The following is a 13,315-nucleotide window of genomic DNA, read 5'->3' on the forward strand; positions in this document are numbered from 1 at the left end:
AGGATAAGATACAATTAATGTTTGGAATGAGCCCACAGTGGGGGGTGACTAGTGCTAGTGAAAAGCAGGCACTTCTTGGTAGTGACTCAGATAGGGAGGTACAGTAACACGGCCAAGTTCAAGTGCAGTGGGCAGCTATGGCACGTATCTATCGTTTGAGGCAGTGGGAGACCTTACTAGAATCTGACACCTTGCACCCCTGCTGATCAGCTGTTATCGATTTGAATGGAGTACCTAAGGATAGTTCATCAATATAAAGGTAGTGGAAAACCTCTTTAAGTCATCAAGATTCTCTTGAAAGCAATCTCAGTAACTGTGCAGATAATCACTGCCCAAGAAAAATGTTTTTTTTTCTTGGCATCTTTGTTTTTTTAGGCCTGTTCTGAGGTTATTTGAGGCACTGATTCTGAAAATTGCATTGGAATAGACTGCATCAGCTCTAAAGTCATAGAAATGGTTGGAATTATAAAATAGTTGTCCTCTCTGTCATGATCCGTTGCAGGGTTTAATTCCGTCTGCCCTTTTTCCGGGTGGATCATGTCAAGGGTTAACTTTGCTCTGCCTCATTCTGGGTTCAGGTTTGCTATTTAGCTCCTATGTATCCTGCTGACGGTGTCAGCTATAGTTCTGCCTTCGGCGTGTGAACCTGACTCTGGAAGCCCTTGATTTGTCCTGATGTTATTCCTGACTTGCCCCAAGTCTGTTGACTCCCTCTGTCTGCCCTTTTCCCAGCGTCTCCCTGTTTGTCGGCTTGATTCTCTGGTTTCTGACTTGGCTTGTATTCGGACTTGCTTCTGCCTTTAGAATTTGTCTTATCCGCTCCTGACCTTTGCTGAACCTCCTGGCTTGTTCCTGTCCACGTGTACTTCTGATCCTTTTAGTACTTCTGCCTCTGTTTTTTTACTCGGCTTGTCTAACCACTCTCTCACCACTTGGTGGCTCCTGTGCTGCTGCTCTGTGGTGTTTCTCTGTGTACGCATTCTCACTTCCCTCTCAAGCTCCCTCTGGTGGAGGTTGCGCTATACTGCACTGCAGCAGCATGACATTCTCTTTAAAAGATCTCATTTGAAGATTCCTGGATGTTGTAACAAACTTTTTATTTGAATGGAAAATGTATGTATTTAAATCATCCATATTGTGTTGTGTACAATAACCTTTGTTCCACAATTATTTATCTACCTCCTTACCTATAATTATTTGTTTCACAACTATCGCATTTATTTTCTTCCTTTCCTAGAAATATAATAATAGGTAAGAAAGTAGACAATTAATTGAGGAACAAAGGTAATTGTGCCCAACAAAATGTTGTAATTAAAATACATACAGTCATGGCTGAAAGTGTTGGCACCCTTGAAATTGTTCCAGGAAATTAAGCTATCTCTCATAAAATTATTGCAATTATACATTTTTTTATACTTATGTTTATTTCCTTGGTGTGTATTGGAGCAACACAAAAACAGAGAAATAAAGGAAAATTGGGCATCAGTTCACGTAAAACCCCCAAAATGGGCAGGACAAAATTGTTGGCACCTTCTGTTAGGTGTCAAGTTCCCTCCTCTGCACAGGGGGAATCTCGAACCATCGCCGCTGCGGTCTCCCATTCTTCTCTAGCCGCAGTGGAGTCTACTCATTGGAGACGTCGGTCCCAGCGTCTAGCTCAGGCTGATACTAGACGACTGGTTGCTACTGCCTTTCCAGGCTCTGCCATTGTAGCCTGTACTGATCAGCAGCGAGCAGATGTCTCTGGGACTAAGTCCTGCTTTTCCCTTTCTGAGCATGCCCAAAGGAAGTCCTCTCAGTGAAGGTCTGGGGTCACATGTCCAGGTACTTCAGTAGCTCCTATTGGTCCTCTAGGAAGGTCCTGAAGTTGCTCAGTTACTGTAGCAGTTCTCATTGGTCTGCTAGGAAGGTCCTGAACTTGCTGCAGCTGTAAAAGGTTCGCATGGCCGCACGGCCATGCGCTAGTATACTCTTGAAATCGTGTGTGTGTTGATGAGTGAAAGTCATTCATTAATCATCCCCTCCCTTGTGTATGACTGCTCGCGTAAGGTGGATGTCTGCTGTCTAGCACCCGGCTGAGCCATCAGCAATATACAGACTAAACAGCGCCTAATTGCTGTGACCGCCAGTGCGGCGCCGTGCGCTATTAGAGCGCTTTCCTATCCCAAGTCTGGGTGGTTAGTGGCGTCCGCCAGTGCGGCACTGCATGCACTTTTGTGCATTTAAGTTATTTTTGCAGTTGCTCTGACACCCCAGTTGTGGTGTCGAGCGCAAAAGGTCTAGATGAACTCTAATCCTGTGTCTTGGGATTGAGTCCTGAGACTCCTTGCTTGCGCTCTTGGTGCGGTACCGCGGCCCTGTGATGCAACAGGGTTCGCTTCCATCACACAGGGTGAAGTTAACCCGAGTGTGTATCCACATTGTACCGCCATATAGTCCAACATTACTTAGCAGCAGATTCCATCTCTGCACGGTAGACCCTGAGCTGCGAATGCACCTTACCCTATCTTTCTAATTATTTGGTGCATTCCGCTAGCCCTAACACCCTCAACTTAATATTTGGTTGCACACCCTTTGGAATAAATAACTGCAATCAATCACTGCCAATAAACATCAACAAGCTTCTTATACCTCTCAATTGGCATTTACTGTCCCTTTTGCAAACTGCTCCTGGTCTCTTATATTTGAAGGGTGCTTTCTCTTCACAGGTCTTCAATGGGATTTAGATTCACACTCATTGCTGGCCAGTTCAGAACTCTCCAGTGCTTTGTCTCCATACATTTCTGGGTGCTTCTTGAAGTATATGTAGGATCATGGTCCTGTTAGAAGACCCTTGGGCCTACAATTCAAAATCCATTGGTAATCTTCAGATTTTATGATGCCACACAGTCAAGGCACCTAGTGCCAGAGGCAGTAAAACAACCCAAAAACATCTTTGAACCGCCACAATATTTGACTGTATGTGCTGTGTTCTTTTCTTTTTAGGCCTCATTCCATTTTTGGTAAACAGTAGAATGATGTGCTTTACAAAAAGGCTCCGTGTTGGTGTCATCTGTCCACAAGAGGCTTTCCCAAGATTTTGGCTTACTGACGTAAATTTTGGCAAACTGCAGTCTAGCTTTTTTATGTCTCTGTGTCAGCAGTGAGATCCTCCTGGGTTTCGTGCCATAGCAATTAATTTAATTCAATTGTCCATGGATAGTTCGTGCTGACACTGAAACACCTTGAGCCTGCAGGACAGCTTAAATTTCTTTAGAACTAGATTGTGGCTTCTAATCCGTCTTCTGTGCCATCCACGTACAGGGTAGATTAGCTACAGTGCCATGGATTGTAAACTTCCTCATTATGTTGCGCATCATGGATGAAGGAAAACAAGATCTCTGGAGATGGACTTGTAACCTTGAGATTGTTGATATTTTTCAAATATTTTGGTTCTCAAGTCCCCAGACAGATCTCTTGTCCTCTGTCTGTTCTCCATACTTAGTGTGGCACACACAAACACACAATCCAAAGCTTGAGTCAACTTCTCCCCTTTTTATCTGGTTTCAGTAGTGATTTTCATATTGCCCACAACTGCTACTTGCCACAGGTGAGTTTCGATCATCACATGCTTGAAACAAAGTTGCTTACCCACAATTTTGTAAAGGTGCCAACAATTTTGTCTGATCCATTTTTGTGGGAAATGATGTACAATTTGCCATTTTTCTCTGTTTGTTTTGTGTTGTTTAAATATACACAAAGGAAATAAATATGTGTACAACACATCGTGTGGAATTGCAATAATGTTATGGGAACAATTTCAAGGGTGCCAATACTTTTGGTTATGATTGAAAATGTCCAATTCAAATAAGAAAGCTTGCTGCCATACACATTTATTTATTCCTACTGTATATTGTATTCTCTTACTGCCATGTCCAGAAAAGGTCCAGTTCTTTGTAAAATATGTGCCCATGGGGCCTGAAATACGCTTACTGTAAGTTTTTCTAGCAAATAACATTGGTTATAGCCCACTGATCTGATATTGTCGACATGTGCCAGTGATATGCCTAACAATATCTTTGAGACAACCACTTAGATGTTGCTCCATGCTTCTCTATTTTCCTTATTCAACCTTTGTGATTTCTTATTATGAACATACTAGTAGTGAGGCCTCCTACCACTCTGCAAAAAGCCTGTTGTCAGGCCACCATCAGTTTTACTGGTTCATCCCTTTTGCAACTGCCACTGATATGGCACGAACTACATATATAAAGGTGTAAATGGAAGCACTTGCACCCCAAGAATCTAATGTGACATCTTCTCATGTCTTGGAGAGACTATTACTTCTGTACACCCTATAACTGCACTGGCATAAACGACACAATAGACAACTACTCATATGGATTTTCAGCTCAAATCTGAGACAACACTTAAAATGTTTACAACAGTAAATGCAATCTGTTTCTCCATATCTGCCAATTTAATCACAATTTTATAGAAATAGAGGTGTGTGGAGAGCCTTAAGGTTAATTACGTGAAGACAGAAAATTGCCGGCAGACAGTAAAATACAGACTTATTTGAATTTGATTTAACTTAGTCGCATTTATAGAAGAATACAAATTTTCTATTCAAAGATAGCAAAAAAGCTTTCCAAAATATGTAATTAGATCATTAGCACCTGGCAATACAATGCTTTCACCATTCCAAAATGTTACGATATCTTACAACACATCATTATCTCTCCCTAATATAAAACTTGATGCAGAAAATGACCTTAAAAGTTAATGACCTATTCACAATGATGTTTATTTTAGTAAATAAACATACAGAGTTCTGTAAAAAAAAAAAGTATCTTCTGTTGCAAGATGTCTCCTATCATTGCTTTGTTCATACTAAATATAAATATATTTTTTAAATGGTAAATAATACAAAGGGAACCAGAGTAAATAGTGTTTTTAAGTATTGCATCATTTTAAAAATACCTAAAATGGTAATTTCCTCATTATGTAAGTCTATATCCAGAACAGGCACCTTTCATGCAATTTTAAATGTGAGAGTTGTCTATGATTTCATAAATTTTGATTTTCCACATCTGAAATCTACTTTAACAGAAGCAAAACTTTCAAGGTTCTTTGTTTATACCTACACTTCCTAATTTTGTAGGTTTGACCTGATTTATTTTTTCATACTACGAACTTCATTCCCGATCTTCTATACGTAATCCGTTTAATATACTTTGAAGGGATATACTTTAACTTACTTTAAAGGTAATATAGAAAAAAATGTAAGGCATTTATACACTTAAAATAATAATACATATCTTCTAAAGACAAAGAACACATTTTTTTAGTAGGGGTATATTTAACCATGATGATCATTGTAAAAGAAAACATGTGATGAGATATAAACTTATCAAAAATATTGATTCTCCATTACTCAAAGTGTTTGATTCAGCTGAGCATTCTTGCCCAGAACCTTAGCCATGAAGTCTGGATAGCTTTGTGTACTGCATTCTAAACACAGTACTTTAAAAAAAAATGGGCCATCTTCATGCTTGGTGTATTTTATAGAAATGTACAGTGGCTGTTAGGGCTGCCATTTGCATACAGACTATTGTGCCAGATGTCACCATGAATGCACACTGAGAGGTGCTCAGAGGAGGAATCTTTATCTCCATGGAGGTAAAGGCTTCATGGTTGCATTAGCTTGGCAGATTCTAGTTTTAGGCTGATGCTTGAATTATAAGAAAAAGACTAGATGTAACATTCATAATGGTGTAGTCAAAATGTTATATCTACCTTAAGAGGACTGGCCAAGATCCGAACATAAAGCATGCTTTCTTCCAAAACCGGAGGATCACCTATCTATTGGTTGTATCAGCTATAGCAGTTTGGTTCCATAGAGTTAAGTGTGGCTGAGTTGCAATAAAAATGTGTGGACAAGTGTGACACACTTTGAAAAAAAAAAACAGCCATTTTTTTTGAGTTTGAAAACCCTCTTTAAATGCTAAGGATTCAAACCAAGTTCTGAACATTTTCTTAGTCATAAAGCTCAGTGATGGGTCTAGGATTTTTTATGTGTCCAACCAAGACCACCTTATAACAATGAGATACAAATCATCCCCTCTCTTCTGTAAAATACAGGCTATTTTAACTGACCCATAAAAAAAACTCTGGCTGATCTGTTGTTATCCTGACAAAGGTCTAAACTGTCAAAAATTCCAAAAATCTAAGAACATCTGTATCAACATGTGTATATGATTGTGTAATGCTGCTCTTACTTCACAACCCTCTTAGAACTCTTAGGGTATGTGCACGTTTGGTGAATTTATATAGTGGAAACTCCAAGTTTTTGAGCAGTTTTGAGTTTTTGAGGAGGATTTAGAGAGTTTACACTCAGTTTCTGCTCAAAAAACTCACACATACCCTTAGGCCCGTTTCACAAGTTAAGTTCGGGAAGCTGTGGTTAGACTGAAATAATCGCCCTGTAAGTACGTGGCAGTCAGAACAGGACTGGAGACCCAGCAGTCAGTTCAGGTATTGTAATCTAAGGACAGACCATGTTTCACAAGCATTTGAAACTGACCTAAGGATATGTGAACACATTTAAGATTTGCAGATGAAAATTCTGCTGCAAATCCTGATTTGTTGGCAAGAAAAATACTTAAATGCTTAAAATACGTAACTTTATGCACTTTTTTTATTGCGTTTTTTATGTGGATTTTTTTTTACTCATTAGTTTGGGTGAAATCTGCTACAAAAACACTGCAAGGATTGACATGCTGCAGATTTAATTCTGCTGCAAATATGGAAGGAAAAAATAAGCAATGTGTGCAAGAGACTTCAGTAATCAAATTGACTTTGCTGGCACTAGGAAATCCTTCAGTTCTTTTTAGAAAACTGAGTGGGAAAATAAAGACAAAAACAAGACAAAAATGTGTGTCCATACTCTAAATCTTGTGTTCTGGTTATAAGCTTGAAATACAGTGTGCTTAATTTATAATACCCCTTGTAGTTAAGCCAGGTAGGACTGGACTAAATCCAAGCAATGCCACAGATCTTAATTAGATGCACCTGACTAGATTTGACAAAGAACTAAGAACCATGAAATGGGGGGATCACCTTGGCTAAGTCTGCTAGGGGGTTGAGTAGAGTGCAGTCTGCTGAAGCTGGTGAGTGACCAACTAAAATATGGGCTGTAGCTGAGAGAAAGACAAGCCTCTCTGAATGGAAACTGCACAGGTCAGCTAGGAAAGCTGAGCAGTCTGTGTGTTGGAGCTGCAGAGTAACACATGGAAGCTGCAACCTGTTCAGTGTGAACTGAGCAATTCCGTCTGGTGTTGGAAGCTGCTGGAGCTCAGGCTGAAGGTGATACCCAGACTGGTAGGACCATACCTCTTTTGTTTTGTGTGTAAAATTTGTTCTGGGAGAAAGGACTGTAATCTGTGAGCCGCACTGACATATACAGTATGTGCCTGCTTAATTAACTGTTTGCTTTTATAACTTTGTGCACAGAAGGGGATGTTTTGGATTTTGGTTTTGAATACCTTGGTGTTTAATCAAAGCAATAAAACTGCACATGTTTGCAGGCTACCTGATGCCTACCTAAGATTGAATCCTTAACCCCTTAAGCCCCAACGGTGGTTTGCACGTTAATGACCGGGCCAATTTTTACAATTCTGACACTGTCCATTTATGAGGTTATAACTCTGGAACGCTACAACGGATCTTGGCGATTCTGACATGGTTTTCTCGAGACATACTGTAATTCATGATAGTGGTAAAATTTCTTCGATATAACATGCATTTATTTGTGAAAAAATGGAAATTTGGTGAACATTTTGAAAATTTTGCAATTTTCCAACTTTGAATTTTTATGCCCTTAAATCACAGATATGTCACACAAAATAATTAGTAATTAATATTTCCCACATGTCTACTTTACATCAGCACAATTTTGGAACCAAATTTTTTTTTTGTTAGGGAGTTATAAGGGTTAAAAGTTAAAGGGTTAAAAGCAATTTCTCATTTTTACAACACCAATATTTTTAGGGACCACATCACATTTGAAGTCATTTTGAGGGGTCTATATGATAGAAAATAACCAAGTGTGACACCATTCTAAAAACTGCACCCCTCAACGTGCTCAAAAACCACATTCAAGAAGTTTATTATCCCTTCAGGTGTTTCACAGGAATTTTGGAATGTTTAAAAAAAATGAACATTTAACTTTTTTTCACAAAAAATTTATTTCAGCTCCAATTTGTTTTATTTTACCAAGGGTAACAGGAGAAAATGGACCCCAAAAGTTGTTGTGCCATTTGTTCTGAGTATGCTGATACCCCATATGTGGGGGTAAACCACTGTTTGGGTGGATAGCACAATTCGGAAGGGAAGGAGCGCTGTTTTACTTTTCAATGCAAAATTGACTGGAATTGAGATGGGACGCCATGTTGCGTTTGGAGAGCCCCTGATGTGCCTAAACATTGAAACCCCCCACAAGTGACACCATTTTGGAAAGTAGACCCCCTAAGGAACTTATCTAGATGTGTGGTGAGCACTTTAACCCACCAAGTGCTTCACAGAAGTTTATAATGCAGACCCGTAAAAATAAAAAATCATATTTTTTCACAAATATGATCTTTTTGCTTACAATTTTTTATTTTCCCAAGGGTAAGAGGAGAAATTGGAACCCAAAAGTTGTTGTGCCATTTGTTCTGAATACGCTGATACCCCATATGTGGGGGTAAACCACTGTTTGGGCGCATGGGAGAGCTCGGAAGGGAATGAGCGCCATTTGACTTTTCAATGCAAAATTGACTGGAATTGAGATGGGACGCCATGTTGCGTTTGGAGAGCCCCTGATGTGCCTAAACATTGAAACCCCCCACAAGTGACACCATTTTGGAAAGTAGACCCCCTAAGGAACTTATCTAGATGTGTGGTGAGCACTTTGACCCACCAAGTGCTTCACAGAAGTTTATAATCCAGAGCCGTCAAAATAAAAAAATCATATTTTTTCACAAATATGATGATTTCACCCCCAATTTTTTATTTTCCCAAGGGTAAGAGGAGAAATTTGACAGCAAAATTTGTTGCGCCATTTGTTTTGAGTACGCCGATACCCCATATGTGGGGGTAAACCACTGTTTGGGCGCATGGCAGAGCTCGGAAGGGAAGGAGCGCCATTTGACTTTTCAATGCAAAATTGACTAGAATTAAGATGGGACACTGTCACGTTTGGAGAGCCCCTAATGTGCCTAAACATTGAAACCCCCTCTGTCACGGAGTGACTGACCTGGTATAAACCGACCCAACCGTAGGTCTGTCACGAACAGCACAACACACAAGGGAACACCGGGGACACAATTACAACGGTGGGCCCTGTCGGTAGGGACTGGGGGAATGGGCACCTCCTGCACTGGCCTGCAGATGTGCCCTGATCTTGCTACCGTCCCTATACGGGTTCTTTCAACCCATCGCTGACCAGGATACCTAGTCCCTCACTTGCCCTGCACCTATCCCTAAGTAGGGAACTAGCAGGTGAGAGCACTGGTCCCACCGCTGCACTAATACAACACGGGGTAAGGAAATACAGACAAGGTAAAGGAAAAGAACACTTAGCTTAATGCTGCAAGGCTCAGCACAGCAGGAAGAAACACCAGATTCACTGGACACAGCAGTAAAACAACAGTTCCCAGCAAGCTCCTACTCCCAGCTTGGTCGCTTTAGAATGAACTAACACCGACAGTCAGCTGATGAACCAGGTGACCTCTTATAGGATGGAGGGAGTGGTCACCACAAACATCAGCTGACCCAGCAGCAATGTAATAACACTAGTGGCCACCGGGGGGTGAAAACTGCATTAACCCCCGATGACCAGAAAGGAAAAAAGGACTTAAACTGAGGTAAACCAGATCTGCCACAAATCCAAAATTGGATCGTGACACCCCCACAAGTGACACCATTTTGGAAAGTTGGCCCCCTAAGGAACTTATCTAGATGTGTTTTGACAGCTTTGAACCCCCAAGTGTTTCACTCCAGTTTATAACGCGGAGCCGTGAAAATAAAAATTCTTTTTTTTTCCACAAAAATTATTTTTTAGCCCCCTGTTTTGTATTTTTTCAAGGGTAACAGGAGAAATTGGACCACAAAAGTTGATGTCCAATTTGTCCTGAGTAGGCTGATACCCCATATGTGGGGGGAACCACCGTTTGGGTGCATGGCAGAGCTCGGAAGGGAAGGAGCGCCATTTGGAATGCAGACTTAGATGGACTGGTCTGCAGGCGTCACGTTGTATTTGCAGAGCCCCTGATGCACCTAAACAGTAGAAACCCCCCACAAGTGACACCATTTTGGAAACTAAACCCCCCAAGGAACTTATCTAGATGTGTTGTGAGAACGTTGAACCCCCAAGTGTTTCACTGCAGTTTATAACGCAGAGTCGTGAAAATAAAAATAATTTTTTTTCCCACAAAAATGTTTTTTAGCCCCCCAAATTTTTATTTTTCCAAGGGTAACAAGAAAAATTGGACCCCAATTGTTGTTGTCCAATTTGTCCTGAGTATGCTGACACCCCATATGTTGGGGTAAACCCCTGTTTTGGCGCATGGGAGAGCTCGGAAGGGAAGGAGCACTGTTTTACTTTTTCAACGCAGAATTGGCTGGAATTGAGATCGGACGCCATGTCACGTTTGGAGAGCCGCAATTCTAACTGAAACCCTATCCCAAACACACCCCTAACTCTAATCCCAACCATAACCCTAACCACACCCCTAACCCTGACACACCCCTAACCCTAATCCCAACCATAAATGTAATCCAAACCCCAACCCTAACTTTAGCACCAACCCTAACCCTAACTTTAGCCCCAACCCTAACTCTAACTTTAGCCTCAACCCTAACCCTAACTTTAGCCCCAACCCTAACTGTAGCCCTAACCCTAACTTTACCCCAGCCCTAACCCTAACTTTAGCCCCAACCCTAACTGTAACCCTAACTGTAGCCCTAACCCTAACCCCAACCCTAACCCCAACCCTAACCCTAGCCCTAACCCTAGACCCAACCCTAACCCTAGCCCCAGCCCCAACCCTAACCCTAGCCCCAACCCTAACCGTAGCTTCAACCTTAACCCTAGCCCTAACCCTAACCCTAATGGGAAAATGGAAATAAATACATTTTTTAAATTTTTTTATGTTTCCCTTACTAAGGGGGTGATGAAAGGGGGTTTGATTTACTTTTTTATAGCGGGTTTTTTAGCGAATTTTTAGGATTGGCAGCTGTCACACACTAAAAGACGCTTTTTATTGTAAAAAATATTTTTTGTGTTACCACATTTTGAGACCTATAATTCTTCCATATTTTGGTCCACAGAGTCATGTGAGGTCTTGTTTTTGTGGGACGAGTTGACGTTTTTATTGGTACCATTTTTGGGTGTGTGACATTTTTTGATCGCTTTTTATTCCGATTTTTGTGAGGCAGAATGACCAAAAACCAGCTATTCATGAATTTCTTTTGGGGAGGCGTTTATACCGTTCCGCGTTTGGTAAAAAGGATAAAGCAGTTTTATTCTTTGGGTCAGTACGGTTACAGCGATACCTCATTTACATAATTCTTGTATGTTTTGGCGCTTTTATACGATAAAAACTATTTTATAGAAAAAATAATTACTTTTGCATTGCTTTATTCTGAGGACTATAACTTTTTTATATTTTTGCTGACAATGCTGTGTGGAGGCTCGTTTTTTGCGGGACAAGATGACATTTTCAGCGGTACCATGGTTATTTATTTCCGTCTTTTTGATTGCGTGTTATTCCACTTTTTGTTTGGCGGTATGATAATAAAGCGTTGTTTTTTGCCTCGTTTTTTTTTTATTTTTTTTACGGTGTTCACTGAAGGGGTTAACTAGTGGGACAGTTTTATAGGTCGGGTCGTTACGGACGCAGCAGTACTAAATATGTGTACTTTTATAGTTTTTTTTTTATTTAGATAAAGAAATGTATTTATGGGAACAATATTTTTTTTTCTTTATTTAGGAATTTTTTTTTTTTTTTTACACATTTAAAAAAATTTTTTTTTAACTTTGTCCCAGGGGGGACATCACTGTATAGTGACAGATCGCTGATCTGACACTTTGCAGAGCACTGTGTCAGATCAGCGATCTGACATGCCCTGCTCCTGGCTTACCAGCGCCTGCTCTGAGCAGGCACTTGGTAAGCCACCTCCCTGCAGGACCCGGAAGTAGCCCCGTGGCCATTTTGGATCCGGGGCCTGCAGAGAGGAGATGCTTGGTACAAGGTGAGCACATCGCCTTGTACCGATCGTCTCAGGGAAGCACACAGGGAGCCCCCTCCCTGCGCGATGGTTCCCTGTACTGCCGGAACACTGCGATCATGTTTGATCGCAGTGTGCCAGGGGTTAATGTGCCGGGGGCGGCTCGTGACCGCTCCTGGCACATAGTCGCGATTCTGCCCGCGCCTATTACGGGCACATGTCAGCTGTTCAAAACAGCTGACATGTCCCGGCTTTGATGCGGGCTCACCGCGGAGGCCGCATCAAAGCGGGGCTTCTGACCTCGGACGTACTATCCCGTCCGAGGTCAGAAAGGGGTTAATGTATTTACTCTTGTAACAAGCTTGCAACATTGTAAATATAAAGTGCATACTTGAAAGGTTTTTTCTCCACACAAAAAACAATCCTATGGATAAAATATAACATGTGGATTGCTGGGGTTCTGACCATTGGAACTCCCAGTGATCCTGAGATCAGGATTCTGGAACTTTGTCTCCAGCACCTACTTGAATGGAACAGAGATGCACATGCTTAACCTCCACTCCATTCATTGTCTATAGGACTGCCAGAAACAGCCAAGCACTGTACTTGGCAGTCCCAAAGACAATGAAAGGTTCTGAGGCCGAGCGTGCACACCTCTGATCCATTATACTTTATGGAGTATTGACTAAATGAGGCCCATTATACTGTATGGAGCAATATTTGGGGCCCATTATACTGTATGGAGCAATATTTGGGGCCCATTATACTGTATGGAGCAATATATGGAGCCCATTATACTGTATGGAGCAATATATGGGACCCATTATACTGTATGGAGCACTATGTGAGGCCATTATACTGTATGGAGTATTATATGATGCCCATTATAGTGTATGGAGTAATATATTGGGCCCATTATAGTGTATGGCATAATATGTAGGGCCCATTATACTGTATTGAGCATATGTGGTGCCCATTATACTGTATGGAGCACTATGTGTGGCCCATAATACTGTATGGAGGACTATGTGGTGGCCATTATACTGTATGGATGATTAAATGG

The sequence above is a fragment of the Ranitomeya variabilis genome, chromosome 3 (assembly GCF_051348905.1).
Source record: "Ranitomeya variabilis isolate aRanVar5 chromosome 3, aRanVar5.hap1, whole genome shotgun sequence".
In the NCBI taxonomy this organism is placed as follows: Eukaryota; Metazoa; Chordata; class Amphibia; order Anura; family Dendrobatidae; genus Ranitomeya; species Ranitomeya variabilis.